The sequence below is a fragment of the Carlito syrichta genome, unplaced genomic scaffold, assembly GCF_000164805.1.
Source record: "Carlito syrichta isolate Samal-C Ts95f unplaced genomic scaffold, Tarsius_syrichta-2.0.1 Scaffold302284, whole genome shotgun sequence".
Taxonomy (NCBI): Eukaryota; Metazoa; Chordata; class Mammalia; order Primates; family Tarsiidae; genus Carlito; species Carlito syrichta.
In genome coordinates, this window is record NW_007246380.1 from 93,059 (window position 1) to 97,634 (window position 4,576).

Here is a 4,576-nt window from a genome sequence, read left to right on the forward strand (position 1 = left end):
TCAGTGTAGAGATGAGGTCTCGCCAAGTTGCCCAGACGGGTCTCGAACCCGCGGGTTCAGGCAATCCACTCACCTCAGCCTCCCAAAGCGTGGGATTACAGGCTGAGCTGCCGAGCCCGGCTGAATATTTTTTAACTACTTAAAAAATAACCAGTTGAAAATAAAATAGCAACTATCATTTTTGAGAGACTTTTCTATAAAAAGTAAGCAGGCTACTAAATACAACTTGGAATTTAAACTGTATTCTTAAAAATGGTTGGTGTGAGGGTTTGTTTATATTTGTCTTTTACATAACTAGTTGAAACATTATATGTAAAAGTGGGACCCTGTTCCTGCTTCAATCTATTGCTGGTTGGACATAAAATCAGGGAAAATTTGTGGTAGTTGAGGTAGGGCTTTGGAAATTGGTAAACTGCAAATACACCCTTTAAAGTCAATCTAAAAACAAGTGGTAGCTTAACATAAATACATAGTAACTCTAACATCTATTGAACAATAGATACTTTGAGACACAATAATAAAGCGTCTTGCAGGGGAATGCAAACAACTGACATTTTTTATTTCAACTCCTCAAGTTCTTGTACCAGAGACACATGGAAACAAAAGTAAAAAAAAAAAAAAAAAAAATCCAAGAATCTCCACTCAGATGGTCATCTTATTCCCTAGTTCACATTTAGGGTTAATAATTTTTGTATTCCATAGGGGCAAGGTGAGAAATGTGTGTCTGTCTTGGTGCTTTGTGCATAAGCTGCAGAAAAGAGCTTTGAATAACTCCAGCAGAGGGGGAGTTTATCAGAAGGATACATGATAGTCCTTAGAATAAAAGAGAAAGCTTAGACATCTGGCTTGGAAAGAACAGAAACTGTGACAGAGGAGTCTCAGGATCTAGGAAACAAACACGAGTTGGTGTCTCCTTAAGAAAGTCTCTCCGAGAATGAATCTTCATTTGGTACTGGAGTCTCTACATTTGACTTAAGATGCAAATCTCAGGGATAAAGTTGTCTCATTGGCCTAGCGAGAGGAGGGCTGGGCATATTCATTCATTTACTCGTTCAGTCAACAAACATATCTCTGGTTCTTTTTTTTTTTTTTTTTGAGTTGGAGTCTCAATGTCACCCAGACTGGAGTGCAGTGCCGCTCCCGGCCACCGCAGCCTCAATCTGCTGGGCTCCGGCGATCCTTCCACCTCAGCCTTCCGAGTAGCCGGAATTACAGGCGCATGCTACCACGCCCGGCTAATTTTTTGATTTATTGTAGAGATGAGGTCTCGCCTGCCCAGGTGGGTCTCGAACCCGCGGGCTCAGGCAATCCACTCACCTCAGCCTCCCAAAGGCGCAGGATTACAGGCTGAGCCACCGAGCCCAGTTTATCTCTGGTTCCTGATTACTCCATGCCAGGCACCTGAAATGTACAACTTGACTGACAGCCCCAGGAATCACAATGCACTCTCAGTGAAGAAAGGATGATTTCTCCAGCGGAAAATCAAAGTGCGGATAGAAAAATGGGAATGGTTGCAGGATGTTCAGGATTTTTGGTCAATAAGCCTTCCAGGATGGTTACCCCTTGGTGCAGACATTTCTATGCTTGCTCTTTCTCTGAGAAACATTAGCTTCTCTGTTTGAACTTGTTCTTGCTTTTGGCAACAAATTTTCAAATATCACAAATCACAGAGCTAGAGCATGCTAACTCCTCCCGTGCGAACACCACTCTGAAGCCAATCAGAACCTGGCTTGACGTTCACCTGGCTCCACCAGCCCTTCGCCCACACTGTGACTTCCTCCTGCATCCTGGACAGGCAGGTGATCCCAAGGGCCTGATGAATTTTGACTCAGTTTCCTTGTTTCTGCCAAACTGAGTTATAGAATCTGTTTCCCCATCTCTTTATTTTTCTTTTTGATCACTGCCCTTTTCTGCCCCCCATGCCTCACATGCACATTTATCTCAAGGTTCCATGTGGTTGTGCAATTCTCAGTTTTCTTCTGTTATAGGTCTAATTTTCCATGTCATCCATCTGATGAGAAGGTTGTGTTGCTATGTGTCCCTTAGAGGATCTCTCTCTCTCTCTCTCTGCTTTGTATTCCCAAACTTAATACTGGTTCAAACAGAAAGCTGTTTTAATTGCAAGCAAATATAAGGAGATCACTATATTACCTGAACACAGCACAGCAAGAACTAAAGTAGGAAAACATGTTGTCCTTTGGTTCCTTTCTAACCAGCATTAATCTTCATTACCGTAGCATTACTCAAATGTACCTTGTTTATTTGTTCATTCAGTCATCCATTCATTTTTATTTATTTGTCAAGCATTTATTAGCCACCTATATCTGCCATGTATTCTTTCCTTGAATGGAGTGTGGTTGGCTTTAACATGAACTTAGAGAAAAGAAGGGTAAGGCAGCCATTTCCATGAGGTTAGCGTAAGCTGGTCAGAAGGGACCAGAAAGGAATTTGTGTCGCAATTTCTATGAGAGTCTTATCCTTTGGCCTCATGTCTTGGCATCATCTACAGCTCCTGGTCCTGAGGGAAAAGTCAAAACAGCCTTTCATCCCAGCAGCAGACAACCTATTCTGCCCCAAATTGTTCCCACCTTCTGGTTTTCTGGGCAAAGAAGGAACTTTGTGGATAGAAGCTCAAGTACCCCTGAAGGGCACGGGGACTCAGTGCTTGACAGGAGCAGGGGGTGGAGTGGTAGTATGATGGAAGCAGAACCCATCCGACAATTGTCTCTTGACCTAACCTGCTGTTTGTGTTTGGATTCTGTTGGTTGATCTAATAATCTTTAGAATGCTTGTTTCCCTTTCACACCAGGATCAAATCTAGGGTCTAGTCTTGCATTTAGTTGTCATGACTCTCTCGCCACTTTTGATCTGGAACATTGTCACAGCCGTTCCTTGTCTTTTATGACACTGACATTATAACAAACACATTCTTCATCACCACCCCTGCCCCCACTGTTTTTAATAAAACATTCCTCATTTTGAGTGAATCTGCAATTTCCCTGTGATTAGATTGAAGTGATATAGTCTAGGCCAGAGAACTGCACAGGTGTGCTGTATCTTTCTCGGGGTGACATGTCTATCTTTCACCAGTAATGCTAATTTGATGACTTGGTCAAGGTGTTGTCCAATAGCCTCAATTATATAATTATTGCAGCTTCTCTCGCTCCCACTGTGAAAACTAATAAGTAGTCTGTGGGGAGACATTTTTAAATGATGCAAATATCCTGGTTCTTAGCAAAATTTTCTTGTAGATGTGGATACAGCATTCACTGATGGCTCTTATTTGACCCAGTCTTTACTATCATGGCTGCAAAATAATGGTCTTTCCGCTCCCGCACACATTCCCTCCACATTCACCAGTCAGATGCAACCCAGGGCTCATCCTTTTTCCCATTTATTCATCATTTACTATCCATTGTGGCAACTTGTGAATTCTTTTTTCGATGGTTTATAATTCATTGCTGTACTTACTTCTTTTAGCGCTTAGATTTATATACGTGTGTGTGTGTGTGTGTGTATTTTTTTTTTTTTTTTTTTTAGACAGGGTCTCATGCTTACTCTGTTGCTCACACTGCAGTGCAGTGGCATGATCACAGCCTTGACCTCCTGGGCTCAAGCAATCCTCCCATCTCTGTCTCCTGAGTAGTCAGGACTACATATGCGCACCACCATGCTCAGCTAATTTTTAAATTGTTTTGTAGAGACAAGGTCATGCTGTGTTCCCCAGGCTGGTCCATATATTATTACCATATATCAATGTAATTATATTACGTATATTATAATATATAGACTATGTAAAATGCTAGGGAAATGCAACCTGATACAGCTTACGCACATCCAATCAGATTACAACCCCTAAATCTTCTGGAGTCACCACCATGTGTATCTGGCATACAGAAGACATACTTAGATGTGCATTGATTAGAGCACATTGAAAACTGCTAACAGGAGCTGCCTCGAGAGAAGGGGACTAAGGGACAGAAATTTGAAGCTGAAGAAAAATTTAGTGTTCACTTTTGCAATATTTGAATTTTCTAAAAAAGATACATGAAATAAATTGCTGTAAAAAAGCTTGTTTCTTTGATGAGCCAGTATCTGCAAAGCCAGATGAACTTGGAACACACTTTGTTTTCTCAATCACTAAACTTCTGAGTTCCATTTGAAAGTTTTCTAGGCAGACAATCTTTACTATCTAAGTAGAACTGTTTGGTGGCCAACCTTCGTTTGAGCCTATTTTTAAGGCAGGCTTGCAATACCAGTGGCAGATTTCTGGTCTCTGACCCTCAGTTCTCAGATTTGGAATGTGATTTCCAGCGCCAGTGTTAATACAGTGTAATTGCTGTGGCAATGTGGAGCTGCCTCAGTTGTACGTTTCATTCTATTCAGCTGGGAGGTAGGAGACTGCATGTGCGGTCATTAGATCACATGCTCATTTCAGCTGTTTTCTTCATCACTTAGCTGTCTGTGTTTAGTTGAGTGGCGAGGGCTGACTGGGCCCCTGCTGGCACTTTGGAATCCAAACACTTACCGAGGTGTCTGTAACTCTCCTCTCTATACTTTGGACAGTTAAAAAAAA